Source organism: Acartia tonsa, chromosome 15 (assembly GCF_053477335.1).
Source record: "Acartia tonsa isolate MP-2025a chromosome 15, ASM5347733v1, whole genome shotgun sequence".
NCBI classification, from domain to species: domain Eukaryota; kingdom Metazoa; phylum Arthropoda; class Copepoda; order Calanoida; family Acartiidae; genus Acartia; species Acartia tonsa.
The window spans coordinates 105,001-129,000 of record NC_137274.1 but is presented as its reverse complement, the minus strand read 5'-3'; the positions used below and the strand labels follow the sequence as shown (position 1 = coordinate 129,000).

The 24,000-nt window shown below is 36.5% G+C and overlaps 49 non-coding genes and 2 pseudogenes across 49 annotated transcripts; 26 read left to right on the top strand and 25 right to left on the bottom strand.

Moving 5' to 3' along the window:
• The first annotated feature begins 292 nt into the window (after window positions 1-292).
• Window positions 293-411, top strand: LOC145308650 (5S ribosomal RNA). Its single transcript, XR_013876473.1, has one exon. It is a non-coding gene; the product is annotated as a 5S ribosomal RNA (ribosomal RNA).
• Window positions 412-563: 152 nt separating this feature from the next.
• On the top strand, window positions 564-682 carry LOC145308396 (5S ribosomal RNA). The gene has a single exon (XR_013876230.1). It is a non-coding gene; the product is annotated as a 5S ribosomal RNA (ribosomal RNA).
• A 90-nt stretch (window positions 683-772) lies between these two features.
• TRNAA-AGC (transfer RNA alanine (anticodon AGC)) lies at window positions 773-845 on the top strand. The gene has a single exon. It is a non-coding gene; the product is annotated as a tRNA-Ala (tRNA).
• Window positions 846-1,004: 159 nt separating this feature from the next.
• On the top strand, window positions 1,005-1,123 carry LOC145308611 (5S ribosomal RNA). The gene has a single exon (XR_013876434.1). It is a non-coding gene; the product is annotated as a 5S ribosomal RNA (ribosomal RNA).
• An 87-nt stretch (window positions 1,124-1,210) lies between these two features.
• Window positions 1,211-1,329, top strand: LOC145308482 (5S ribosomal RNA). Its single transcript, XR_013876311.1, has one exon. It is a non-coding gene; the product is annotated as a 5S ribosomal RNA (ribosomal RNA).
• Window positions 1,330-1,845: 516 nt separating this feature from the next.
• On the bottom strand, window positions 1,846-1,963 carry LOC145308064 (U5 spliceosomal RNA). The gene has a single exon (XR_013875897.1). It is a non-coding gene; the product is annotated as a U5 spliceosomal RNA (small nuclear RNA).
• Window positions 1,964-2,293: 330 nt separating this feature from the next.
• Window positions 2,294-2,485, bottom strand: LOC145307970 (U2 spliceosomal RNA). The gene has a single exon (XR_013875808.1). It is a non-coding gene; the product is annotated as a U2 spliceosomal RNA (small nuclear RNA).
• A 267-nt stretch (window positions 2,486-2,752) lies between these two features.
• LOC145307890 (U1 spliceosomal RNA) lies at window positions 2,753-2,917 on the bottom strand. The gene has a single exon (XR_013875730.1). It is a non-coding gene; the product is annotated as a U1 spliceosomal RNA (small nuclear RNA).
• A 519-nt stretch (window positions 2,918-3,436) lies between these two features.
• Window positions 3,437-3,555, top strand: LOC145307764 (5S ribosomal RNA). The gene has a single exon (XR_013875633.1). It is a non-coding gene; the product is annotated as a 5S ribosomal RNA (ribosomal RNA).
• Window positions 3,556-3,621: 66 nt separating this feature from the next.
• On the top strand, window positions 3,622-3,740 carry LOC145307875 (5S ribosomal RNA). The gene has a single exon (XR_013875716.1). It is a non-coding gene; the product is annotated as a 5S ribosomal RNA (ribosomal RNA).
• Window positions 3,741-3,796: 56 nt separating this feature from the next.
• Window positions 3,797-3,867, bottom strand: TRNAG-GCC (transfer RNA glycine (anticodon GCC)). The gene has a single exon. It is a non-coding gene; the product is annotated as a tRNA-Gly (tRNA).
• Window positions 3,868-3,959: 92 nt separating this feature from the next.
• TRNAK-CUU (transfer RNA lysine (anticodon CUU)) lies at window positions 3,960-4,032 on the top strand. Its single transcript has one exon. It is a non-coding gene; the product is annotated as a tRNA-Lys (tRNA).
• Window positions 4,033-4,109: 77 nt separating this feature from the next.
• TRNAT-CGU (transfer RNA threonine (anticodon CGU)) lies at window positions 4,110-4,183 on the top strand. Its single transcript has one exon. It is a non-coding gene; the product is annotated as a tRNA-Thr (tRNA).
• A 59-nt stretch (window positions 4,184-4,242) lies between these two features.
• TRNAF-GAA (transfer RNA phenylalanine (anticodon GAA)) lies at window positions 4,243-4,315 on the bottom strand. The gene has a single exon. It is a non-coding gene; the product is annotated as a tRNA-Phe (tRNA).
• Window positions 4,316-4,386: 71 nt separating this feature from the next.
• TRNAQ-CUG (transfer RNA glutamine (anticodon CUG)) lies at window positions 4,387-4,458 on the bottom strand. Its single transcript has one exon. It is a non-coding gene; the product is annotated as a tRNA-Gln (tRNA).
• A 73-nt stretch (window positions 4,459-4,531) lies between these two features.
• On the bottom strand, window positions 4,532-4,604 carry TRNAV-CAC (transfer RNA valine (anticodon CAC)). The gene has a single exon. It is a non-coding gene; the product is annotated as a tRNA-Val (tRNA).
• An 85-nt stretch (window positions 4,605-4,689) lies between these two features.
• On the top strand, window positions 4,690-4,762 carry TRNAR-ACG (transfer RNA arginine (anticodon ACG)). Its single transcript has one exon. It is a non-coding gene; the product is annotated as a tRNA-Arg (tRNA).
• Window positions 4,763-4,813: 51 nt separating this feature from the next.
• Window positions 4,814-4,887, bottom strand: TRNAN-GUU (transfer RNA asparagine (anticodon GUU)). Its single transcript has one exon. It is a non-coding gene; the product is annotated as a tRNA-Asn (tRNA).
• Window positions 4,888-5,336: 449 nt separating this feature from the next.
• Window positions 5,337-5,408, top strand: TRNAE-CUC (transfer RNA glutamic acid (anticodon CUC)). Its single transcript has one exon. It is a non-coding gene; the product is annotated as a tRNA-Glu (tRNA).
• A 124-nt stretch (window positions 5,409-5,532) lies between these two features.
• TRNAR-CCU (transfer RNA arginine (anticodon CCU)) lies at window positions 5,533-5,605 on the top strand. The gene has a single exon. It is a non-coding gene; the product is annotated as a tRNA-Arg (tRNA).
• A 94-nt stretch (window positions 5,606-5,699) lies between these two features.
• On the top strand, window positions 5,700-5,789 carry TRNAI-UAU (transfer RNA isoleucine (anticodon UAU)). The gene is given in 2 exon segments: window positions 5,700-5,737; window positions 5,754-5,789. It is a non-coding gene; the product is annotated as a tRNA-Ile (tRNA).
• A 509-nt stretch (window positions 5,790-6,298) lies between these two features.
• On the bottom strand, window positions 6,299-6,378 carry TRNAL-UAG (transfer RNA leucine (anticodon UAG)). The gene has a single exon. It is a non-coding gene; the product is annotated as a tRNA-Leu (tRNA).
• A 128-nt stretch (window positions 6,379-6,506) lies between these two features.
• TRNAT-UGU (transfer RNA threonine (anticodon UGU)) lies at window positions 6,507-6,578 on the bottom strand. The gene has a single exon. It is a non-coding gene; the product is annotated as a tRNA-Thr (tRNA).
• Window positions 6,579-6,725: 147 nt separating this feature from the next.
• On the top strand, window positions 6,726-6,797 carry TRNAA-UGC (transfer RNA alanine (anticodon UGC)). Its single transcript has one exon. It is a non-coding gene; the product is annotated as a tRNA-Ala (tRNA).
• A 93-nt stretch (window positions 6,798-6,890) lies between these two features.
• On the bottom strand, window positions 6,891-6,997 carry LOC145308157 (U6 spliceosomal RNA). Its single transcript, XR_013875994.1, has one exon. It is a non-coding gene; the product is annotated as a U6 spliceosomal RNA (small nuclear RNA).
• Window positions 6,998-7,068: 71 nt separating this feature from the next.
• Window positions 7,069-7,140, bottom strand: TRNAW-CCA (transfer RNA tryptophan (anticodon CCA)). The gene has a single exon. It is a non-coding gene; the product is annotated as a tRNA-Trp (tRNA).
• Window positions 7,141-7,280: 140 nt separating this feature from the next.
• TRNAA-CGC (transfer RNA alanine (anticodon CGC)) lies at window positions 7,281-7,353 on the top strand. The gene has a single exon. It is a non-coding gene; the product is annotated as a tRNA-Ala (tRNA).
• Window positions 7,354-9,218: 1,865 nt separating this feature from the next.
• Window positions 9,219-9,337, bottom strand: LOC145307776 (5S ribosomal RNA). Its single transcript, XR_013875644.1, has one exon. It is a non-coding gene; the product is annotated as a 5S ribosomal RNA (ribosomal RNA).
• A 179-nt stretch (window positions 9,338-9,516) lies between these two features.
• On the bottom strand, window positions 9,517-9,634 carry LOC145307845 (5S ribosomal RNA; annotated as a pseudogene).
• Window positions 9,635-9,695: 61 nt separating this feature from the next.
• LOC145307765 (5S ribosomal RNA) lies at window positions 9,696-9,814 on the bottom strand. Its single transcript, XR_013875634.1, has one exon. It is a non-coding gene; the product is annotated as a 5S ribosomal RNA (ribosomal RNA).
• A 129-nt stretch (window positions 9,815-9,943) lies between these two features.
• On the bottom strand, window positions 9,944-10,062 carry LOC145307834 (5S ribosomal RNA). Its single transcript, XR_013875702.1, has one exon. It is a non-coding gene; the product is annotated as a 5S ribosomal RNA (ribosomal RNA).
• Window positions 10,063-10,134: 72 nt separating this feature from the next.
• On the bottom strand, window positions 10,135-10,253 carry LOC145307857 (5S ribosomal RNA; annotated as a pseudogene).
• Window positions 10,254-19,438: 9,185 nt separating this feature from the next.
• Window positions 19,439-19,520, top strand: TRNAS-UGA (transfer RNA serine (anticodon UGA)). Its single transcript has one exon. It is a non-coding gene; the product is annotated as a tRNA-Ser (tRNA).
• A 111-nt stretch (window positions 19,521-19,631) lies between these two features.
• TRNAL-UAA (transfer RNA leucine (anticodon UAA)) lies at window positions 19,632-19,715 on the bottom strand. The gene has a single exon. It is a non-coding gene; the product is annotated as a tRNA-Leu (tRNA).
• Window positions 19,716-19,804: 89 nt separating this feature from the next.
• TRNAS-GCU (transfer RNA serine (anticodon GCU)) lies at window positions 19,805-19,886 on the bottom strand. The gene has a single exon. It is a non-coding gene; the product is annotated as a tRNA-Ser (tRNA).
• A 103-nt stretch (window positions 19,887-19,989) lies between these two features.
• On the bottom strand, window positions 19,990-20,061 carry TRNAE-UUC (transfer RNA glutamic acid (anticodon UUC)). The gene has a single exon. It is a non-coding gene; the product is annotated as a tRNA-Glu (tRNA).
• Window positions 20,062-20,064: 3 nt separating this feature from the next.
• TRNAV-AAC (transfer RNA valine (anticodon AAC)) lies at window positions 20,065-20,137 on the bottom strand. Its single transcript has one exon. It is a non-coding gene; the product is annotated as a tRNA-Val (tRNA).
• A 131-nt stretch (window positions 20,138-20,268) lies between these two features.
• TRNAG-UCC (transfer RNA glycine (anticodon UCC)) lies at window positions 20,269-20,340 on the top strand. The gene has a single exon. It is a non-coding gene; the product is annotated as a tRNA-Gly (tRNA).
• Window positions 20,341-20,411: 71 nt separating this feature from the next.
• On the top strand, window positions 20,412-20,484 carry TRNAM-CAU (transfer RNA methionine (anticodon CAU)). Its single transcript has one exon. It is a non-coding gene; the product is annotated as a tRNA-Met (tRNA).
• A 56-nt stretch (window positions 20,485-20,540) lies between these two features.
• TRNAL-CAA (transfer RNA leucine (anticodon CAA)) lies at window positions 20,541-20,663 on the bottom strand. The gene is made up of 2 exons: window positions 20,626-20,663; window positions 20,541-20,585 (listed from the first exon to the last, which is right to left on the bottom strand). It is a non-coding gene; the product is annotated as a tRNA-Leu (tRNA).
• Window positions 20,664-20,739: 76 nt separating this feature from the next.
• On the bottom strand, window positions 20,740-20,812 carry TRNAR-UCU (transfer RNA arginine (anticodon UCU)). Its single transcript has one exon. It is a non-coding gene; the product is annotated as a tRNA-Arg (tRNA).
• A 137-nt stretch (window positions 20,813-20,949) lies between these two features.
• Window positions 20,950-21,023, top strand: TRNAI-AAU (transfer RNA isoleucine (anticodon AAU)). The gene has a single exon. It is a non-coding gene; the product is annotated as a tRNA-Ile (tRNA).
• Window positions 21,024-21,113: 90 nt separating this feature from the next.
• On the bottom strand, window positions 21,114-21,185 carry TRNAD-GUC (transfer RNA aspartic acid (anticodon GUC)). Its single transcript has one exon. It is a non-coding gene; the product is annotated as a tRNA-Asp (tRNA).
• Window positions 21,186-21,260: 75 nt separating this feature from the next.
• Window positions 21,261-21,333, bottom strand: TRNAK-UUU (transfer RNA lysine (anticodon UUU)). The gene has a single exon. It is a non-coding gene; the product is annotated as a tRNA-Lys (tRNA).
• A 200-nt stretch (window positions 21,334-21,533) lies between these two features.
• LOC145307874 (5S ribosomal RNA) lies at window positions 21,534-21,652 on the top strand. The gene has a single exon (XR_013875715.1). It is a non-coding gene; the product is annotated as a 5S ribosomal RNA (ribosomal RNA).
• Window positions 21,653-21,804: 152 nt separating this feature from the next.
• Window positions 21,805-21,923, top strand: LOC145308540 (5S ribosomal RNA). The gene has a single exon (XR_013876366.1). It is a non-coding gene; the product is annotated as a 5S ribosomal RNA (ribosomal RNA).
• A 650-nt stretch (window positions 21,924-22,573) lies between these two features.
• LOC145308649 (5S ribosomal RNA) lies at window positions 22,574-22,692 on the top strand. The gene has a single exon (XR_013876472.1). It is a non-coding gene; the product is annotated as a 5S ribosomal RNA (ribosomal RNA).
• A 152-nt stretch (window positions 22,693-22,844) lies between these two features.
• LOC145308395 (5S ribosomal RNA) lies at window positions 22,845-22,963 on the top strand. The gene has a single exon (XR_013876229.1). It is a non-coding gene; the product is annotated as a 5S ribosomal RNA (ribosomal RNA).
• Window positions 22,964-23,053: 90 nt separating this feature from the next.
• TRNAA-AGC (transfer RNA alanine (anticodon AGC)) lies at window positions 23,054-23,126 on the top strand. Its single transcript has one exon. It is a non-coding gene; the product is annotated as a tRNA-Ala (tRNA).
• Window positions 23,127-23,285: 159 nt separating this feature from the next.
• On the top strand, window positions 23,286-23,404 carry LOC145308610 (5S ribosomal RNA). The gene has a single exon (XR_013876433.1). It is a non-coding gene; the product is annotated as a 5S ribosomal RNA (ribosomal RNA).
• Window positions 23,405-23,491: 87 nt separating this feature from the next.
• Window positions 23,492-23,610, top strand: LOC145308481 (5S ribosomal RNA). Its single transcript, XR_013876310.1, has one exon. It is a non-coding gene; the product is annotated as a 5S ribosomal RNA (ribosomal RNA).
• The last annotated feature ends 390 nt before the right edge of the window (window positions 23,611-24,000 follow it).

The window sequence follows — 24,000 nt, the reverse complement described above, 5'->3', positions numbered from 1 at the left end:
ATTGTCCAAGTAACTTTACATCATTGTCTAAAACGACCAAGCTAATATTGCTTGATTCACTTCTACAAGAGGTGTGTATCAGCTCTGCTTTGATGGTTCGCTCACCTTGAGTCCGCTCGGGTTGAGTGTCTGTCTTAGTCAGTCACAAACTTCTTTATTCAGGGTTAAAGAGAACCCACTAATCACTGAAACCAATCAAGAACTTAAAATCATTTACCGTAGATACCTGTACGTAATTTCTCTTGGTAATGCATTTTCCATTTAGTTTATGCCACATTTTCCTTTGATAAATGTATACGGCCATACCATGTTGAAAGCACCAGTTCTCGTCTGATCACTGAAGTTAAGCAACATTGGGCCAAGTTAGTACTTGGATGGGTGACCGCCTGGGAATACTTGGTGTCGTAGGCTTTAACATTTTATCCATATTTCAAAATTTGTCTCTTTTTCTTCCTTGTCCGTAGATTCCTGTACTGTTGGACGTTTTGCATTCATTTCACGCCACATTTTCTCTTCGTAATGCATTTTGCATTTAATTGACGCCACATTTTCCGTTGATATATGTCTACGGCCATACCATGTTGAAAGCACCAGTTCTCGTCCGATCACTGCAGTTAAGCAACATTGGGCCAAGTTAGTACTTGGATGGGTGACCGCCTGGGAATACTTGGTGTCGTAGGCTCTAACATTTTATCCATATTTCAAATTTGTCTCTTTTTCTTTCTTGTCCAAGAGAAATTTCTAATCACTGAGAACATAAGGTGAAACCCAAGGGGATGTAGCTCAGATGGTAGAGCGCTCGCTTAGCATGCGAGAGGTACGGGGATCGATACCCCGCATCTCCAAGTATCATTTATCCCCCTACTACACAAGCACCAAACAAAAAAATAAACACTCAAAGAAAAACAAAAGTCTGAAAATTTAAACCAGTAAAACTTTAAACCTTTTTGTTGCATTAGAATGTTATTTAATAAACCAGAAGTTAGCCTTTGCTTAGAGTAAATGTCTACGGCCATACTATGTTGAAAGCACCAGTTCTCGTCTGATCACTGAAGTTAAGCAACATTGGGCCAAGTTAGTACTTGGATGGGTGACCGCCTGGGAATACTTGGTGTCGTAGGCTCAATATTTTTGGAATTTTGACCCAACCAATCCTAGCCCAAACCTGACTAAACCTCACACAAGTTTGAAAATCATGTTGTAACTTTATGTCTACGGCCATACCATGTTGAAAGCACCAGTTCTCGTCCGATCACTGAAGTTAAGCAACATTGGGCCAAGTTAGTACTTGGATGGGTGACCGCCTGGGAATACTTGGTGTCGTAAACTCTACATCTTTCTTTCTTATCTTGTCACTGAAAACAGAAAAGTTGTGTTAACGTAGAAAATAATTGCTGCAACGTCCAGGAATCGAACCCGGGCCGCCCGCGTGGCAGGCGAGCATTCTACCACTGAACCAACGTTGCTGGCATGCTCGTTGGCTATTCGTATAACACAACCCCTTGCTGAAAATCATTATTCAGAAATCTGTCAATTTATAACCCAAATACAGATTGATATAGCTTTACACCTGAACGATGAATATGACTTGCTGTAAGTAGACTTTGGCAGTAGGTAAGGACTTTCTTCAGCCCGGCAAGACAATATCTGAGTGATCCTTGGTTCACTTGTACACACCTTTTAGTGAAGTGAATCAAGCAAGTATAGCTTGGTCAGTTTAGACAAATGGTAACTGCAATTTTAGTTATTCCTACCGTAGGCTATTTGTCATTTGTCATATATTTTGTGGTAAACACATCCTGACATCCTGTCCCTACATGCCTGTTGTAATATGTTTCTTTAAGTGGGCTCTCTCATGGAAAGCCTTCAGATAAATTGGATGTAATTCCAATATGATCCACTTACACGGAAATCTTTAGTAAAAGGCGAAAGATTTATTCGTGCTGTAGGTAGATCCTGGACATGCTCAAACAACACAAATAGCTCCATATCCTTGGCAGCTGTTAGGCTTGTTCCATTGACCAATCTAATGTAGTTGTCAGCAAAGACATGTAGAGATTGTGTCAAAGTTCAGCTTATTCACCAAAAAAAACACAAGCCCCTAGAATAACTTGAGGCAGAAAATTATCCATTAAATGACATTCAACTTTAGGGGTTTGCACCACCTAGCATTAAAACATTGAACTACATAAAGGAAGTGGAGCCATTGTGCTTTTGGCAGCATGCTTGTTGACTTGTGCAAACTTGATACAGGTTGTACACAATGTATTGAGTGGTCCAGTTTAGAAGTGGGGACAAGTGGGCCGATCCTGGTGGTACTGCAATACCAGGCCAACCCGTGATAAGGCTGGAGCAAGCTCCAAGTCCTCATCCCCTAACAAAAATGAGTTTAATATCAAAGGGGACACATGGTCCCCGTATCAGATATTAAGCTGATAAGAACAGATACTACACTTTGATCTTAGCCAAAAGGCCGAGAAGCGATGCCAAAGAATAGTTCCAGTATACTACCTTAGAGTCATAACCTGACTATGGTACTGTCTGGCAAAAGATTGGCATGCAGGCTGCCTAATCATTGTTAGAGAGAGTATAGTCAATCTGCCTAGTTCAAAGCAAAGACTTTACTTTAAATTGGGCTTCGATAGAAGCCTTTTTCTGGCCAACTACACAAAGTTTAGCAATTCCTGGTGTGTAAAATTTGAACTAGATGGTTAAGTTAAACATTCTAATTCTGTTGTCTGTTCTGCATTTATTAGGGGATGCGCGAACGCAGTCCCCAACTACCAAAAATTGTGCGTTCGAGTTACCCACATTTGGGGTAATCGTAGGGGTCAGCCATGCCTGAGTGCAATGGCACAGCCTCACCCTAGAGGAACCACCTTAGTGATCATGGTTAACCTCCACGCCAGGTAAGTATGAGGGAAAGAGTCGATTTCAGTGTATGGGTGACAAAGACTATAGATATTTTGCTGACCAGCTCCACGACTTTACACAAAACATGATTCAGTTGAAGTGTCCCCTCAGAAATGCTATATTTATACTTTTTCAAATAGTTGGTGACATACTTTGTTGATGAAACCTTCGGTAGGAGGTCTTCCATTGAAACAAATGCGACACCTAGAGGCCAAATTATTGACTACATAATATACATGTTTGCTACTTCACAGGTTATGCATTCCTATTGTAGATAGTGAGCTATCATCAGCTCTGACAGAAATAGCATTACAGTTCACACTGCAACCACTGGATCTATACACACCTCTTAGTGAAGTGAATCAAGCAAATTTAGCTTGGTCAGTTTAGACAATTACAAGATGCAAACTGTCACTTGTTATAACAAGATTACCAAGAGTTAGCACTGGTCGCAACGCAACAAACCATACAGAAGGATGGTATGGTAATATCCACATTATAATGTGAAAATGCCTTGCCAAATGTCTACGGCCATACCATGTTGAAAGCACCAGTTCTCGTCCGATCACTGAAGTTAAGCAACATTGGGCCAAGTTAGTACTTGGATGGGTGACCGCCTGGGAATACTTGGTGTCGTAGACCTAACATTTTTGGAATTTTGACCCAAACAATCCTAGCCCAAACCTAACTAAACCCCACACAATTAATGTCTACGGCCATACCATGTTGAAAGCACCAGTTCTCGTCCGATCACTGAAGTTAAGCAACATTGGGCCAAGTTAGTACTTGGATGGGTGACCGCCTGGGAATACTTGGTGTCGTAGGCTTATCCTTTTTTCAAAAATTGCCTCAAAAAAGTTGTGATACTGTAGAAAATGATTGCTGCAACGTCCGGGAATCGAACCCGGGCCGCCCGCGTGGCAGGCGAGCATTCTACCACTGAACCAACGTTGCTGGCTTGCTCTCATGATATTCGTGTAGTTAGTTTTTGTGTACCTATTGCAAAGACCAACCATACAAAGTGCAGAGCCCTGGCAGCCAACATAGCCCGGCTAGCTCAGTCGGTAGAGCATGAGACTCTTAATCTCAGGGTCGTGGGTTCGAGCCCCACGTTGGGCGAATTTTTTTTTAAATGGAACAGTTTTTAAAAATATATTTGAATTTGTTTCGTGATATACTGACAATAGGGTAATTCAGGCGCCATGGCTTAGTTGGTTAAAGCGCCTGTCTCGTAAACAGGAGATCCCGAGTTCGACTCTCGGTGGTGCCTTGATCCTTTTATTACTACTATCCATGGCTACACATACATAGGGTAAAGATTTGCAAAAATGCCGCGACCCGGGATCGAACCGGGGACCTTTAGATCTTCAGTCTAACGCTCTCCCAACTGAGCTATCACGGCTAGTTAAAATGATGTTGCTTATCTTGGTCAAGATGGAAAAAAGATCACTTTTACATGACTCTAAAAAGTTTAGGTCCTACCGAGATTTGAACTCGGATCGCTGGATTCAGAGTCCAGAGTGCTAACCATTACACCATAGGACCTTGATGCAGATCCAAACTCCAAAGGGTAAAAAAAAATTTTGTATAAAAAGAAAAGAAAAAAAACCTTATGTAATGGTTCCTGCCGGGATCGAACCGGCGACCTTGTCCGTGTGAAGGACACGTGATAACCACTACACTAAGGAACCATTGTCAACTAAGAAACCAAGCCAAGATACATAACAAACAGACATAAAATGTGCAACTACAAAGCCACGTCATTAAGTTAAGCCAGGTCTCGTGGCGCAACGGATAACGCGTCTGACTACGGATCAGAAGATTGCAGGTTCGAATCCTGCCGAGATCGAAAATTTTAAAGATTCGTTTGGCTATTAAAGAAAATTGCTATAAAATAAGTCGCCCCCGGGTGGGCTCGAACCACCAACCTTTCGGTTAACAGCCGAACGCGCTAGCCGATTGCGCCACGGAGGCTGATACAAGCTAATAACATTACATTATTTTTAATATTATTCTATGGAGCCTTAAAATATAAAAACAAAAAAAGATTGGTTTACTTATGTTGGTAGGGCTAATTACCACCGAACACTCATTAGCGCGGTCCGACTACTGACCGACACGGAAGCTCTTGGCTGCTGGGTTTCCCCTCTGGCCCAATCCGCCCCTCATTAAGCAACCTGATCACCTAGGACTCCCCCTAGGTGGCCATGTTGATGCCAGGCTTAGTGCGGACGCCAATTCAACGTGTTTCAATGGTAACCAGGCGTTCCCTGCCTCAAACCATCCCAAACTCTGACCTCCCAGTAGCAGGATTACAGAACCTCGCCACGGTTCCAGTCAACAATCATATCAATTTCTGTCACAATGTACCAGTTGAATTGCAATTTTTTTCATGTTTAATTTTGGGTATAATTACGCCAGCTTCCGTTATGGTCTAGTGGTTAGGATAGCTGGCTCTCACCCAGCAGGCCCGGGTTCGATTCCCGGTAACGGAAAAATACATTTTGTCGAACCCCCAAGTAATTATATCAACATCCCCGATCCAAAAAAAAAAGGAGATAAAAAAGATAGAGAATTGGATATTTCTAAGTTTTTACTTTTCAGCCAGGGTGACACCAAGCCTGCGTGGCCTAATGGATAAGGCGTCGGTCTCCTAAACCGAAGATTGCGAGTTCGAGTCTCGCCGTGGGTAACATTATCTTTTTAGCAAAAGTTGTTTTGGTTGCAGTGCTTCCAAGGTTTCTTGAAGGCAGTGTAGTAGCAAATATGGAAAGTGAAAGCAAGCTGCTCTAGTGGCGCAATCGGTTAGCGCACGGTACTTATAGACAGTACAACAAGTTATGCCGGGGTTGTGAGTTCGAGCCTCACCTAGAGCAAGCACTTTTTCAACCCTTAAACCTGGCAGGGTCTTCCACGAAAAGAGCAAAAATAAATTTTTTTTTACTTAATCAAAGCATTTTATCTTACCAAAATACTAAAATATTCTCTAGCAGTACCTCATAATATCAAATACAGGTACTGTGGTTCGATTTCAAAAATTTTTTGTAACTATGCTTTACTAACCAACAATCAATCAAGGAAAAAAGTTTGTTAAAGAATATAGATAGATTGGTATTTTCTTTTTACTACTGTTTTAAATCTATCAAGTTAATAACAAATTCGATAAAATTGACTGAATAACCATATAAATGTATAAAGATTTGTGATTTAAATTATGCCATGAAAAATCCTCCAATGTGTTTTGTAAAAATCTTTGAAACTTTTGATTTCATTGTTTATGTATGTACACTCAAGAATGATGAATCTTATCTGATCTAGAAAGGCAGAAGGATACTAAATTGTAATTGTAATTCATAGTAACCGAGTTATTACTAAAATAAATTTTTGACAGCTGTGGGATTCGAACCCACGCCCTTGCGGACTGGTGCCTAAAACCAGCGCCTTAGACCACTCGGCCAAACTGCCTGTTGTGCTGGCAGTTGTGCGAATAAGAAAAATTGTTTCTTAAGTTTTTTTTTCAGCCTTACTGTGTAAAAGCATCAAACACCTAAAAAAAAATTTGTTTTTCCAGTGAGTGATTTTACAAAATTAACTGCCTCCAGAGAGGATTGAACTCTCGACCCCTGGTTTACAAGACCAGTGCTCTGCCACTGAGCTATAGAGGCTTGCCTGTTCACGTGGCACAATTTAAACCTAGCCTAACCTAGCCTAACCTAACCTAACCTAAGCCATTGCGGTTGGCACCTTGTGTTAAAGACTTTGAAATTGCTAAAAGATTCATTTGAGTATTAGTCAGCTCATGCATTCAACAGGGGGATGTAGCTCAGTGGTAGAGCGCATGCTTTGCATGTATGAGGCCCCGGGTTCGATCCCCGGCATCTCCAATTATCAATGATTTTTGTTATTTCTTTGAAGTTGTCTGTTGTTCAAAATGAGTACTTTAGTGAAAAAATATTTGTATGGGGTTATGCGGACACAAAAATGTGGAACGCTTCACGATTTTGCGTGTCATCCTTGCGCAGGGGCCATGCTAATCTTCTCTGTATCGTTCCAATTTTAGTATATGTACTGCCGAAGCAAGTACATTTGAGAATAGAATTTAGTTGTCCATAAAGATCAGCATTTGTTACACAAATTGCAAAAAAACAATTCTGTTGACCCTGACGTGATTTGAACACGCAGCCTTCTGATCTGGAGTCAGACGCGCTACCGTTGCGCCACAGAGTCAGATGTTTGAATTGCTGCAACTTTGAATTCATGCAAAACTAAAGGAAAGTCTTTTTTTCCCTTTTTTCTATCCACTATACAATGCAAGCGACCAATAGAAAAAAGGCGCTGCTTTCGTCCGGCCCCTATGATGGAGACCAGGGGTCGTAGCTCAGCTGGTAGAGCGTCTGATTCGCATTTAGAAGGTCTCGGGTTCAAATCCCGACGACTCCAAATTTTTTTTCTTTTCAATTTTCAAAAGTATTAGGCAAAACCATGGGCTTGACCGGGAGTTGAACCCGGGACCTCTCGCACCCGAAGCGAGAATCATCATTATAAAGACCGAAGAGCCTTAACTATTTCTTACATTACTTAAATTTAACCCCAATTTTTCATGTTTGTTGTAAAATTTCCTTAATTCTCAACAATCCATTGCATAGAGGGGTAAGGCATCATTCACACACACATACACATGCACACAGTATGTAAGGTATTCAACATTATTAACGGCCGATATGCGGCTCACGTTAACAATGTCTCGTAACCTACACACACCCACATGGTGTGGGCTAATCAACATCATTAACGGCCGATATGCGGCTCACGCTAACATGTTTCATAACCTACCCACGGGGATTTGAACCTACGACCTTTCCGTAGGTTTTACACCGTCCTTACCACTAAGCTACGGTGACTGATGAATTTTGATAGAAATATTTACATATTAACAAAAAATCTCGCAACCTATAGTCTATAGTAGGGGGAGGGTGGGTATTTTCCTTCTATGGTCAGCATTAGTTTCTAATAACAAAATTAATAGTAGTATAAAATGTAACTGTTGTTTGTCTAATCTGACCAAGCCAAACTTGCTTGGAATACTTCATTGAGAGGTGTGATATCAGATAAAATTTTTAAGGGTGTATTTTAACCCATCGGCTCGTTTTAATGTAAGAAAAGGTAGGTTTATACATATATTGCTCCTGGAGAGGATCCTTAATTGTTGTGTTTCATGAGTAAGAGATTATAAGGTATTTTTTAAAATATTTACTATATACTATAACCAAGCTATCATTGCTTGGTATTTCATTAGGAAGTGTTTTGCTTTTCTTTCAGGGTCAAACTTTTCCCATAACTTGTTATAAGCACTTTTTACTTTTAATATGTTATATGTAGTTAATAATTTGGCCGCTAGGTGTTGTGTTTATTTTAATAAAAGATTTCCTACTGAAGTAAGCTTCATAACCTACATTATTGGGGGGGTAAACATCAGAAATATTTTACCTTAATGGTCAGAGTTTGATTTGCCTATGACACCAAGTATTCCCAGGTAGTCACCCATCCAAGTACTGACTTGGAAAAATAGATTATAAGGTAATAACTTTTTCAATTATTTACTATGTACTTTAACCAAGCTAATATAAAGAGGTGTGTTGTCATATGCTTTTCTTTCAGGGTGAAATTTATCCCATAACTTGTTATAAGCATTTTTTAATTTTAATATGTAATATGTGGTTAATAATTTGGCCGCTAGGTGATTCATTTTTTTTAATAGGAGACTTTTTACCAAAGTAAACATTGTGTTGCATTTGTTTTAATAGAAGACTTCCTACTAAAGTAAACATCACAACCATTATTTGGTGGGGTAAATACCAGAAATATTTTTCTTTAATGGTCAGAGTTTGTTTTTAATAATAACATATATACTATGACAAAGTTGTATTTTGCCATATACACACTAAGTCACTTTCAAAGAAACTAAAGAATATATAATATTTAGAGAACAACTAATTCCTATCTATGAAACAGAGCTTTAAATTTTTTTTCTTGTAGCAAAAAATGAATATAATATACAATTATAAGATTTATGTACAATCATAAGATGAAAACCAGTTTCTATCCAACATATTAGAATGAAAACGAGAAAGTGTTTTCATTTAATAAATATTAAATTTTAAAAAAAATTAGTTACATTGTATGATTATTATGATTAATAGGTTGAGTCGATTTTTTGAATTTGAAATTAAGATTAATTAACATTTTTGGAATTTTGACCCAAACCAAATGAAAGATCAGAGGCAATATTTATTTGAAAAATGTTAAGCCTACGACACCAAGTTTTCCCAGGTGGTCACCCATCCAAGTACTAACTTGGCCCAATGTTGCTTAACTTCAGTGATTGGACGAGAACTGGTGCTTTCATCATGGTATGGCCGTAGACGTTTATCGATGGAAACTGTGGCGTAAAGGTATTTGTTTTATTTCTTTGTAAGACAATTTTTAAAAAATTGTAACCATATCCTAATTATACAACAAATTTTAAAAATTTATAATGCAAATACGACATTTTATATCTTCATATTGCAAAATTAAAATGAAAAAGAAAGATCAGAGGCAATATTTATACGACATTAAGTATTCCCAGGCGGTCACCCATCCAAGTACTAACTTGGTCCAATGTTGCTTAACTTCAGTGATCGGACGAGAACTGGTGTTTCAACATGGTATGGCCGTAGACATTGAATTAAAAAATACTTTCAATTTTCGGTTAGGTTTGGGTCAAAATTCCAAAAATGTTAGGCCTACGACACCAAGTATTCCCAGGCGGTCACCCATCCAAGTACTAACTTGGTTCAATGTTGCTTAACTTCAGTGATCCGATGAGAACTGGTGTTTTCAACATGGTATGGCCGTAGACGTTTATATATTGAAAATGTTGCAAATATTAAATGCAAAATGACACAGCACAGAAAAACATGCGTATTTTTTTAACGCAACCAGTGCTAGGTCTTGGTAATCTTGGTATATAAAAAAATGTGACAGTTTTTGCCTACGACACCAAGTATTCCCAGGCGGTCACCCATCCAAGTAATAACTTTGCCCAATGTTGCTTATCTTCAGTGATCGGACGAGAACTGGTGCTTTCAACATGGGATGGTCGTAGACATTGAATTACAAAATACTTTTCAAACTAGTGTGAGGTTCAGTTAGGTTTGGGTCAAAATTCCAAAAATTTTAGGTTTATGACACAAAGTATTCCCAGGCGGTCACCCATCCAAGTACTAACTTGGCCCAATGTTGCTTAACTTTAGTTATCTTACGAGAACTGGCGATTTCAACATGGTATGGCCGTAGACATTAAATTAAAAAATACTTTTCAAACTTGTGTTAGGTTTAGTTAGGTTTGGGTTAAAATTCCAAAAATGTTAAGCCTACGACACCAAGTATTCCCAGGCGGACACTCATCCAAGTACTAACTTGTCCTAATGTTGTTTAACTTCAGTGATCGGACGAGAACTGGTGCTTTCAACATGTAGCCTTCTACCTTTAATAGGAACTGAGATAATAGGTTAACAATTAAGTTTGGTAATTTATTATCAAATAGGGTTCTTGGAGAAAATTTTTTACTCCCCCCCCCCTTCTCCCCACAACGATTAATTTTGGAAATTCTTTATCAAATAGGTAACTTACACAAAAATTTTTAGAAAATAGTTTAACAGATCGCCACTTTTTTCGCCCCAGCGATTAAGTTTCGGCAAGGTTTTTGACTGTATGGTCATTAAGTATGTTATAGTTTTAAAACCCCAACAAGAGTTTACAGCATTTTTTTAAATACAAAAAAATACATCAAGCAAAAAATTTTAATTAATTTCTTTTATATTTCAAAATACTTTATAAGTAAAACTAGCAAAAAAATCAAACAAAATATTTTCTAATATATTACTAATGTTTCATAAAATCAGTAGGCGGAATCAATTTGCGTTTATGTTAAGATTTTACTTTATCATAAGTTGTGACATTCATATTTATGTATCGAAAGCCCCATTAAAGTTTCAAAAGTGACTTGCCTGTTATGGCTGCCGCTGCGCGGGGGGTATAAAAAGTGTCTTTCCCTTTTAAATCAAAAAATTTAAATTATTTCAAACACAGCCATATTGCATTTAAAAATGACCACATTGCAAAAACGAATCTGAAAAGCACTAGTTCAATTATCTAAAAACAGCTGATTTAGTCAAAATTGTTAATTTTGGTAGGTTATTTGATAATTATTTCATACTGAATTAATATTTTTTAAAACGGTTTTCAGATTTGTAATCAGCATTTCATTGCGGTCATTTTGATATGCAACATGCCTGTGCTTTAAGAAATTTTAATTAATCTTAATTTCAAATTCAAAAAATCGACTCAACCTATTAATCATAATAATCATACAATGTAACTAATTTTTTTTAAAATTTAATATTTATTAAATGAAAACACTTTCTCGTTTTCATTCTAATATGTTGGATAGAAACTGGTTTTCATCTAATGATTGTACATAAATCTTATAATTGTATATTATATTCATTTTTTGCTACAAGAAAAAAAAATTTAAAGCTCTGTTTCATAGATAGGAACTAGTTGTTCTCTAAATATTATTGAAATGTAAGAAATGCATTTTTTTCAAATGATAGTTACAAAATTTATTTATATTATTTTATTTTTTTGTTGTTTTAAAAAAACACTTGTATTGTACATTCGTACTTTCTTATACTCTATAATTTATGTATTTCATTGATTCTCAGTATTCTTTAGTTTCTTTGAAAGTGACTTAGTGTGTATGTTTAGGTAAATTTTAATTTTATTAAAAGCGAAGCTTTCCTATAATTAGGGTCGGTCCGTCCGAGATAGATAGCTTTTATTTGTTAATTTAGGTATGTTTTAATTTTCTTATTTATTTAAAACTTTGCATAATGATTCTTGTAGTATTTAGTTATGATTTACAAAGCATAGCAACTCTATAATCATTACCAGAATGTTCGTACGTCCATTTTAAACATGTTGATTATTCTACTTTTTTAACAACAAATTTTCAAGTGTTTTAATTATCCGTTTGATCTGATTATAGTTGAGATTGCGCGGCTTATGTTAATAGTAGAAAAACGTTATGTATATTGTTAGAACCGCTATGAAGTCTATTTTTTGGAAATATAAGAACCATTACTGTGCAACTTATAGTTTAGGAGCTACGTAGAAGAATGTCGTAACTGACTTAAAACTTGACTTGAGAGTAAATCTTTAAAGATTAAAAAAAGTTTGTGCAAAAATGCGGACATTTTTAAAATTCAAACTGCTTGTCTTGTGTGAATAGTAGAAAAATGTTATGTGCTAATTTTAGTTTAGGAGTTGTATTGATAAATGTGGGAAAAGTGGAAAAATTTAATCTTTAATGATTTTCTCGCAAGTCAAGTTTTAAGTCAGTGGGGACATTCTACCACATAGCTCATAAATTATACGTAGTACATGACTCCTGTTTATATTTCCAAAAAATAGACTTCCTAACGGTCCTAACCATATGCGTAACATTTTTCTACTATTAACACAAGCCGCGCAATTTCAATTTAAAAAAAGTCCGTATTTTTATTTGCATACCCTTTAATTTAATCTTTAATGATTTACTCGCAAGTCAAGTTTTAAGCTAGTTGGTACATTTTACCACATAGCTCCTAAACTATACATAGCATAGGAATCGTTATTATATTTCCAAAAAATAGACTTCATAACGATTCTAATGGTATGCATAACGTTTTTTTACTATTAACACAAGCCGCGCAATTTCAATTTTAAAAAAGTCCGTATTTTTATTTGATACCCTTTAATTTAATATTTAATGATTTACTCGCAATTTAAGTTTTAAGCCAGTTGGGACATTTTACCACATAGTTCCTAAACTATATGTAGCATAGGAATCGTTATTATATTTCCAAAAAATAGACTTCATAACGCTTGTCATGCAAACGCCCCTAGAGGCCTCTTGTGGCACTTTAAAATAGGCAATTTGGAATCATTTGAGACCATGTTATTTTTTTCATGTTGTTGTGCTGGCCGTTGGTTGTGATGATGATAAGCTTCCTGCTGGTGGCTATTTAATGAAGGTAAATATTGTAAAAACTCATTGCATTTTTAGTAGTAAAGCTATTCTATAATTTGAAATGTCCGTTTGTCCGTCTGTCCGTCCGTCCATATTTGCCCCTAGAGGCCTCTTGTGGCACTTTAAAATAGGCAATTTGGAATCATTTGAGACCATGTCATTTTTTTCAAAACAAATTTTTTATTATGTTATAAAATGTCGTCTTTGATACAAAATTTCCCGTTGTTTAAAGAAAACAACCATGGCGGTCTGACTGCCTTTTATCAGGTTCTTGGCTTTTTTTATGTGTTTTAATTTCCATCCAAGATTTTTGTGCTTCGCTACTTATGGATGTTGTCACCCTTGTTTAAAAAATAAAAGTTTTTCTAAAGGGGTATTTTCACGAAATGCATTTAAACTTAATTTAGTGAACTGCATATTTTTTGCTAGTTAACCCTTACAGATCGGGGGGGGGGGCTCAAAGAGCCCCCCCCTCTAGTTTTTTCAATCTCATTTTTTTTGTAGGTAAGATGGAGAGCTGTAACTTCATGACTTTTTAAGTTTAGTAATTATACGTCGGCAAGAGTTGATTTTATTTGGATATCTGCTCTGTGTCGGTCGTGGTGTCCGGTCAAAGTCGGTTGGGTAGCAAAAAAAATTTGAAAAAATTCTAAATAAATCTTAATTTCTACATTATGACTTTTGTGTATAAGGTAGAAACCTAAAATTTTTTTGGTGAATACTTAGATATCAATGACCATCTGAGAAAAGTGGTGTTATGACCGTTTGACCGCTCCCTGACCGACTTTATGACCGATTTTTGTCCGGCTTTTACTACAGACATATATCATGAATATCGTAACTTCTATTACAGCTAGAGACCTATAATTTTTTTTGGTAAATCCTTGAGCAATAATAAACAGATAAAAATATTAATTTGCGCCGCCAACCGCCGTTTTACCGCCGTAACCGCCGAAAATGGCGGTTTCCGTTATTTGCCGTTTTTCGGCGATGATCAGAAAAAGTAATTTTTTTGTTATGAAAAATAAAAGTTCGTCCTAAAATTTGGTCATCCTAGCTGCAAAATTGGCCGCTCTATAGCTGTTTTAAAATTTAGCGGCTGGCCGCTAAAAAGCGGCTAAGGAGCGGTCTGACTGCTATGACTAGAAACAGTAATTTTATGTCTTTATCTGTACCAGGAGCCGAGATAGAGGGGGGGGCTCTTTGAGCCCCCCCCCCAATCTATTAAGGTGGGAATTGGGGCCCGATCTGTAAGGGTTAATGGGTTAAACTAAATTATTATTACACTAGTCCCCAAAGTTTTACAATAACATTTTAAAATTCGTTAGCTCAACAACTTTGGGTACAACCAAATTTAATTTTGATTTATTGGTGAAAACAAAGTACAATATTATGAGCGAAGTAACTATATAATTAAGTCCTAAAATTTAAGAGTGTTCATAAACATTATCCTGTATCAAGCAGTTTTGAATAAATTGACTTACAATTTTGCTTTGACTATTATACATTTATATTATGATTATTCAAAAGATTTTATTTATATTGCTCCAATGGTTTTCTTTGAAATAACTTTTATTTTAGATAGTTGAACCAAGAATGTGTTTGGCGGCGCACCCAAGGATCCTCAGCTGCGCAACATTTATTTCGGTTGTGAGGTGGTGATTGCCACATCTGGCAGACCTTAGAAGGTAAATATATGACATGACAGATACCTTTTTTTGTTAATTTAGGCAAGTTAGAATTGTCCTATCGATTTATTTATAAAAGTAAAATAGCCTCAAACCATCTCAAGTCCTATATAAAGCTTTGCTCTAAAAGAGAACCATATCGGTTCAGTGGTTAGCGAGATCCTTTGCTACAAACAAAAAAAGCTTATTACTTTTAGAAAGCGTACCAACTCTATAATCAATAAAAGAATTTCCAAACGTCCATTTTATCATGTTGATTTTTTTACCATTTTAAGAACAAATTTTTATGTGATCTGATTATCTGATTGATTAAATTTTTGTTATATTGATTCCTGTGAAAACAAAGTACAATATTATGAGCGAAGTAACTATATAATTAAGTCCTAAAATTTAAGTGTGTTCATAAACATTATCCTGTATCAAGCAGTTTTTCAACAAATTTACTTACAATTTTGCTTCGACTATTATACATTTATATTATGATTATTCAAAAGATTTTATTTATATTGCTCCAATGGTTTTCTTTAAAATAACTTTTATTTTAGATAGTTGAACCAAGAATGTGTTTGGCGGCGCACCCAAGGGTCCTCAGCTGCGCAACATTTATTTCGGTTGTGAGGTGGTGATTGCCACATCTGGCAGACCTTAGAAGGTAAATATATGACATGACAGATACCTTTTTTTGTTAATTTAGGCAAGTTAGAATTGTCCTATCGATTTATTTATAAAAGTAAAATAGCCTCAAACCATCTCAAGTCCTATATAAAGCTTTGCTCTAAAAGAGAACCATATCGGTTCAGTGGTTAGCGAGATCCTTTGCTACAAACAAAAAAAGCTTATTACTTTTTATTATAGGATTGAAGGTAAATATAATGGTTTTTTTCTACTTCATTTTGAAGTTTAGTATATTATTTCTTGATTTTTAAAAGTGAAGTTTTTCTAAAATTAGGGTCGGTCCGTAAGTCCGTCCGTCCAAGACAAATACCTTTTTTTGTTAATTTAGGCAAGTTAGAATTGTCCTATCGATTTCAAACTTTGCATGGTGATTCCTGTTAGGTACAATTTAGAAAGCGTACCAACTCTATAATCAATAAAAGAATTTCCAAACGTCCATTTTATCATGTTGATTTTTTTACCATTTTAAGAACAAATTTTTATATGATCTGATTATCTGATTGATTAAATTTTTGTTATATTGATTCCTGTGAAAACAAAGTACATTCAATTATAAATATTGAAAAAGAAATATATAATTCATAATCATTTTGTCTATATATGATGTATATTTCTTTTTTTAATTATTAAATATTGACATGATTAACCGGACAAGTCTGAAACCCTTGTCAGAAAGTAAGTGACAGCACTGTTATAGATATCACTAAATACATAACAATTTATTTAACAACTTTTGTTTTATGACCTTTTTTACTTATAAATTTCAACAGCGGTAATTTTTCTATTTTTGAAGCTAGAATAACATTTTTTTGCAAAAAATGTTTATCTTTATGTAAATGGAGGGAGGGGATATTTTACTTTAAGTTTACCTCAATTATAAACTCTTACATAGGTGTATTTTTTTCAATATTAACATTAATTAATCTGTTTGTTTTAGATTAAATCTTCTACCTTCTTACACGAGAACTGGTGCTTTCAACATGGTATCGCCATAAACATTAGGTAAGTGGAAATGTGGCATGTTCTTTTAAAATGTCGTCTTTGTATTAGAATATATGCCACATTAACCCCTTACAGTCGGTCCCCTTGCCGCACCTTAATCAGTCGGGTGGGGGGGGGGGGGGGGGGGGGTGGGCATTGTTATCTTAGTTCCTATTAGAACGAGAGTGCTAAATTTTTTTGTATAAGTCCCCTGTGTTATGATGAATTTACGACCTTAAGTAATTCAAGGTCAATTTTCGCTTCCTTCACCCTTTTATTTAACAACTTTTGTTCTTAGGTCCTTTTTTACTTAAAAATTTCAAATGGCTGTAATTTTTTTTATTTTTGAAACTAGAATACAAATTTTTTGCCAAAAAATGTTAATCTTTATGTAAATTTTATATTTTAAATATCAAATTATAAATTTCAGCGGACGCGGCTGTACTTGGCAGCTGCCAGCCGCCGCAATCGCCGTTCGGCGGGAAAATGGCGGCGGATCTTATGAAATTTTAATAACTTGTGTAGACATGTAAGAAAAACTTAAGTTTAAAATTTGAAGTCTCTAAGTCAAAAATTCCGGCCACAGGAGCCATTTAAAGATTTCTGGAGACCTGGAGGATCAGGACCTGCAGGATCATACATGGAACCTGAAGTTGACTTGAACACCTATTTTAAAACTTAATCCTAATTCATATTGATAACAAAAACTTAATGTTTTGCAGGGACGTGTTTTTACCAGAAAGAAATCTGAATATCTAATTATCTGTCTTTAAACTTAAAACTTTCAGGGATATCAAATACAGAACTAAACAAATATCTTAAACTTAATTTAATAATCTCCTTACTAGGTAAATCTTAACACCAGAATGAAAAATAAATATCTTAATCGTAAATCTTAAAGCTTAACCAGTACTATGATACTATAATATGACTATTTAGGATATTTCATTGGGCCCATGGACGCTTTTTTTCAAACAAACGTGAAGCTAAAGGACTCAAGCCTAAGGCAGCACCTCGCCCCCAAGAGGTATTTTCCAGGTATTAATATAGTTCTTTTTCAATATAGTATCTCATAGGTTGAAAAAACATTTATTAATGTTTTTTGAGATAGTACAGTAGCCAATACCTTCCAACAGATTTTTTTCACTCTAAAGATACTTTTAGTTAATCATGAATATATTTTAAGGGAGGGGGGGGGGGAGGTGGGTGATACCACTTAGGAGCACATTTTTATCTTAATATAGTGTTCAAAATTCATTTCTCCGCGTTCAATGATACAGCCAGAAAATAACACCAGAATTTAAATACTAAATAAAAACGAAATTAATAAAGAATATCCTAACATTTAAGTAGCAAACATAATGTACATTACAAAAGAACAACTATTAACATTAATTAATCTTTATGTTTTAGAGGAAATCTGTCTTCTTACATTGTTTGTTACAATCACCTAGTGATCGGACGAGAACTGGTGCTTTCAACATGGTATAATAACAGAAATTATATGTCGTCTTTGTATTAAAATTATCTTAAATGACACCAGCAAGAAATACCACGTTTTAAATGCTTAAAGACTGCCATAAGTAGACCCAATTCCCCAAATGTAAAGCCTTCAGCTTCAATAACAAAAAGTTCTAGGCATTTCAAAATAGCATTGTATGTACAATGAAAGTTTTGAAAGATTCCCAATGCTAATGAAAGAAAAAACAATATTAAATTACGTCGCCTAGACATAAAATTATAACCTTATCTTTGTCACAAACTTAAATTGCCTGTAACTGATTACATTTTTACAATAAAAACACCACATTTCATAGTCAAAATATATTTTAAAAATTCAATTTAAATTGCATTTGTAAACGAAAATCATCGCAGAAACAAAGGGGTAAACTAATATAATCTCAGCTGTGATTGGATGCAGTACACTCGTTACAATGCAAGTTAAACTTAATTTTTTTTAATGATTTTGACTATAAAAATGGCTATTTTTATTATAAAAATATAATTAGATACTAGCAACCTAAATTTATGCCAAAAATTATATTATGATTTTGTTTCTAGGCCACGTAGTTTATTTTCAAAATTTATAACATAAACAGCGAAATTCTTTCAAAATTCTCATTATAAATAAAATGTCATTTTAAAATGCCTAAAACTTTTTTGTTACAGAAGCTGAAGGCTTCAAATTTGGGATATTTGGTCTACTTGTGGCAGTCTTTCAGCAGTTAAAGCGTGGTGTTTTTTGCACCCTTCCTTTAAAGTATTTCATTAAATTTACATAAATCATAACCAAGAAATAGCGTTATTTATAAATGTTTAAAATATTCGTTCTTAAAATATAGAAGTTCATCTTTCATTACTATTAGTTGAAAGCAAAATTATCTTATTTTATGCAGTATGAAGTCATAATATGTCGTCTTTGTATTACAAATTTGGTTAAATTGGTTGTTTATATGTTTTTTTTTTAATTCCTTTCTATATTTTCTTACAAACAATAAAAAAAATATGGAAAATTGTTTAAGACCTTAAACATTTATTTTATCATAATTAAGCAAAAAACCAAACTTTACCTAAATTGTATGATATGAAGAAATTAATGTCGTCTTAGTATTAGGATTATATTGAATTGATTAATTAAATCTACATTAATCATTAATATAATATTATACACTATATTCATTAATAAATAAATAATAATGCTCACACATATTTCAATTTTAATTATTGGCGCAAAACAAAAGATACCTATGTAACTATGTACCAGTTTTTACCTACATCATGTACATTTATCCTTATACTAAAGTAACAGGATGTTGTTTGTCTATTCAAATTTGAAAATCGAGCATAGCGAGACGTAAGAGTTGAGCGCAGCGAAAAAAATCTAGCGAAGCGAGACGACCAGAAAATTAGAGGGGCCGAAGGCCCCGAAATTTTCTTGTGCCGCCTAGACCATCAAGCCTGGCTTGTGCCCTGTTAACTGTCAGTAGCAACCTGTAATTCATCAATTTACCTGCCGATTGCTTCCAGCTGTGATCCTGGATTGATGGATGGCCGTCTGCCAGAGCCAGCAGTCGTGGCCGAGTGGTTAAGGCGTTGGACTTGAAATCCAATGGGGTTTCCCCGCGCAGGTTCGAATCCTGCCGGCTGCGAATTACAGATTTTGTTAGTTTCTAGTGTTTTATTCATTTTTTTTTTGCAAAACCAGAAAGTTACCTTGCAACTCACATGGCCTTCCTGGTATAGTGTTAAAATAAGTCTTTTGTCAGGTGTGGGGTTCGAACCCACGCAATCTTACGATTATGAGAGCTTAAATCTCACGCCTTAGACCACTCGGCCAACCTGACAGGTTGCCACAATGCGGCACTCATTGCAAAACGCATGAAATCACGACTGACAAGCACTGATTTAGCAAAGCTCCACAAAATAATTCTCGCGACGAAGATGGGATTCGAACCCACGCGGGCAGAGCCCATTGGATTAGCAGTCCAACGCCTTAACCACTCGGCCACCTCGTCTGTGAAAGAGATTAAGCTAGATTACTTGCAAAGCATACATAACAACAACAACAACAAACACAAAAACAACAAAGTAAATATTGCATCACTCGTGTCAAAAGACTTCCCACGCCGGGAGTTGAACCCGGGCCTCCTGGGTGAAAGCCAGATATCCTAGCCGTTAGACCACGTGGGATTCTGTTTCCGTCCGGGATCGAACCGGAGACCTTCTGCGTGTTAGGCAGATGTGATAACCGCTACACCACGGAAACTTGTTACATCAGATAGACAGCTTTATTGCCATAATTTTTTTCTTTAAACTCCTGACTAAAGTGTGCTAGTTACTAGGCAAAAATGTATTTGTGGTTTTCTCTTTTGAGTACATTATAGTTCTGTACAATAAGCGTCAGTGGTATAGTGGTGAGCATAGCTGCCTTCCAAGCAGTTGACCCGGGTTCGATTCCCGGCTGACGCATTTTCATCTGTGTTGCCTAGGAGTACATTTTTGTACATTTAAAAAGTGTAGTAATCCTATATTGCCAACAAGCCTCCGTAGCGCAGTAGGCAGCGCGTCAGTCTCATAATCTGAAGGCCGTGAGTTCGAGCCTCACCGGGGGCAGGCAAACATTTTTTCATCTCCTGGTTGTGTTTTGAAAAAATGTGAAAAAATAGTTTTGTCAGAAGTGGGATTCGAACCCACGCCCTCATCGAGGACCAGAATTCTCACATCCACTCTCTATCAGAGAGCAAGGAAGTTGTCCTTGAGTCTGGCGCCTTAGACCACTCGGCCATCCTGACTGTTAATAAAGTGTTCACGGATTAAGAAATCCCATGTTTTGATAAGCCAAAAAGGTTAGCCAAAATGCAATGTTAGCATCCCATCTGGGGATCGAACCCAGGACCTTTGGATTAGAAGTCCAACGCGCTATCCTCTGCGCTAATGGGACTTGGTTAGAGAAAAGAAAATAGTAGCATTTGTTGACAGAAAACATTATGGAAGGCAAGAAAAAGAAAATCAAGTAGAGAAGAAAAAAAGTATGTAGTTTTTGTATTGTGCTTATACTTATACACATCATGTCAGTCAGGCCCGTTAGCTCAGTTGGTTAGAGCGTCGTGCTAATAACGCGAAGGTCACGGGTTCGATCCCCCTACGGGCCAGATAATACTTTTACCAAATTGAACAGTTTGCAGTGGCGGAAATATTTAATGGTAAAAAAAAGAAATTTCACAAGGTTGAAAAAGTTATCTCTCCCCGACCGGGAATCGAACCCGGGCCTTCCACGTGACAGGCGGAGATCCTCACCACTAGACTATCGAGGAATTCTTATAAATCAGCCATTTTCTAGTCGCTACGTACGTATCACACTGATTGGAGACTTGAACAAAAGATGGGAGCGCCCGAGCAGGGGCTCGAACCCTGGACCGTTAGGTTAAAAGCCTAACGCTCTACCGACTGAGCTACCCGGGCATCATGCTATTCTAAAATTACAGTAACAAAATTGTCTCACCAGATGGCAGCAGCATTTTAGTTCATGGTAGGCTTGGTTTTCTCTCTGTTTATTTTTGGTTAAGTGCAACCTGAGTTGTATAGAATAAATCATCACTCCATAATTTTCCTGTATTGTAGCATTTTGCATTTAGTATAAGTCACATTTTCCATGGTCAAATGTCTACGGCCATACCATGTTGAAAGCACCAGTTCTCGTCCGATCACTGAAGTTAAGCAACATTGGGCCAAGTTAGTACTTGGATGGGTGACCGCCTGGGAATACTTGGTGTCGTAGGCTTTAACATTTTATCCATATTTCAAAATTTGTCTCTTTTTCTTCCTTGTCCGTAGATTCCTGTACTGTTGGACGTTTTGCATTCATTTCACGCCACATTTTCTCTTCGTAATGCATTTTGCATTTAATTGACGCCAAATTTTCCGTTGATATATGTCTACGGCCATACCATGTTGAAAGCACCAGTTCTCGTCCGATCACTGCAGTTAAGCAACATTGGGCCAAGTTAGTACTTGGATGGGTGACCGCCTGGGAATACTTGGTGTCGTAGGCAAATCTTTTCATCCTTTTTTATAAGTTGAGAAAAAAAAACAAAGTCTGAGAAATGTAAACCAGACAACTGCTTATGTTCATTTTTTACACCTAAAGCCCTTATACAATGCAACCACTATGATATAATGTGTAGTTACTGTTTTTGTCACCAGATGGCAGCTCTATTTAGTTCCCAGTTAGGCTTTGTTTTCTCCGTGTTAAGGCATGAGTTTTGGGTTGACAACTATTATTGTTCGATAAAATGATATCTTTTAGTATCACACATACCTATTTGGATTAATATTTTAGTTACTTTGTGCTTGTATTTTATGAAAATTAACTTTTCCGGTCGGACCTTTAACAAATATCAAAAATATATGATTGTCCAAGTAACTTTACATCATTGTCTAAAACGACCAAGCTAATATTGCTTGATTCACTTCTACAAGAGGTGTGTATCAGCTCTGCTTCGATGGTTCGCTCACCTTGAGTCCGCTCGGGTTGAGTGTCTGTCTTAGTCAGTCACAAACTTCTTTATTCAGGGTTAAAGAGAACCCACTAATCACTGAAACCAATCAAGAACTTAAAATCATTTACCGTAGATACCTGTACGTAATTTCTCTTGGTAATGCATTTTCCATTTAGTTTATGCCACATTTTCCTTTGATAAATGTATACGGCCATACCATGTTGAAAGCACCAGTTCTCGTCTGATCACTGAAGTTAAGCAACATTGGGCCAAGTTAGTACTTGGATGGGTGACCGCCTGGGAATACTTGGTGTCGTAGGCTTTAACATTTTATCCATATTTCAAAATTTGTCTCTTTTTCTTCCTTGTCCGTAGATTCCTGTACTGTTGGACGTTTTGCATTCATTTCACGCCACATTTTCTCTTCGTAATGCATTTTGCATTTAATTGACGCCACATTTTCCGTTGATATATGTCTACGGCCATACCATGTTGAAAGCACCAGTTCTCGTCCGATCACTGCAGTTAAGCAACATTGGGCCAAGTTAGTACTTGGATGGGTGACCGCCTGGGAATACTTGGTGTCGTAGGCTCTAACATTTTATCCATATTTCAAATTTGTCTCTTTTTCTTTCTTGTCCAAGAGAAATTTCTAATCACTGAGAACATAAGGTGAAACCCAAGGGGATGTAGCTCAGATGGTAGAGCGCTCGCTTAGCATGCGAGAGGTACGGGGATCGATACCCCGCATCTCCAAGTATCATTTATCCCCCTACTACACAAGCACCAAACAAAAAAATAAACACTCAAAGAAAAACAAAAGTCTGAAAATTTAAACCAGTAAAACTTTAAACCTTTTTGTTGCATTAGAATGTTATTTAATAAACCAGAAGTTAGCCTTTGCTTAGAGTAAATGTCTACGGCCATACTATGTTGAAAGCACCAGTTCTCGTCTGATCACTGAAGTTAAGCAACATTGGGCCAAGTTAGTACTTGGATGGGTGACCGCCTGGGAATACTTGGTGTCGTAGGCTCAATATTTTTGGAATTTTGACCCAACCAATCCTAGCCCAAACCTGACTAAACCTCACACAAGTTTGAAAATCATGTTGTAACTTTATGTCTACGGCCATACCATGTTGAAAGCACCAGTTCTCGTCCGATCACTGAAGTTAAGCAACATTGGGCCAAGTTAGTACTTGGATGGGTGACCGCCTGGGAATACTTGGTGTCGTAAACTCTACATCTTTCTTTCTTATCTTGTCACTGAAAACAGAAAAGTTGTGTTAACGTAGAAAATAATTGCTGCAACGTCCAGGAATCGAACCCGGGCCGCCCGCGTGGCAGGCGAGCATTCTACCACTGAACCAACGTTGCTGGCATGCTCGTTGGCTATTCGTATAACACAACCCCTTGCTGAAAATCATTATTCAGAAATCTGTCAATTTATAACCCAAATACAGATTGATATAGCTTTACACCTGAACGATGAATATGACTTGCTGTAAGTAGACTTTGGCAGTAGGTAAGGACTTTCTTCAGCCCGGCAAGACAATATCTGAGTGATCCTTGGTTCACTTGTACACACCTTTTAGTGAAGTGAATCAAGCAAGTATAGCTTGGTCAGTTT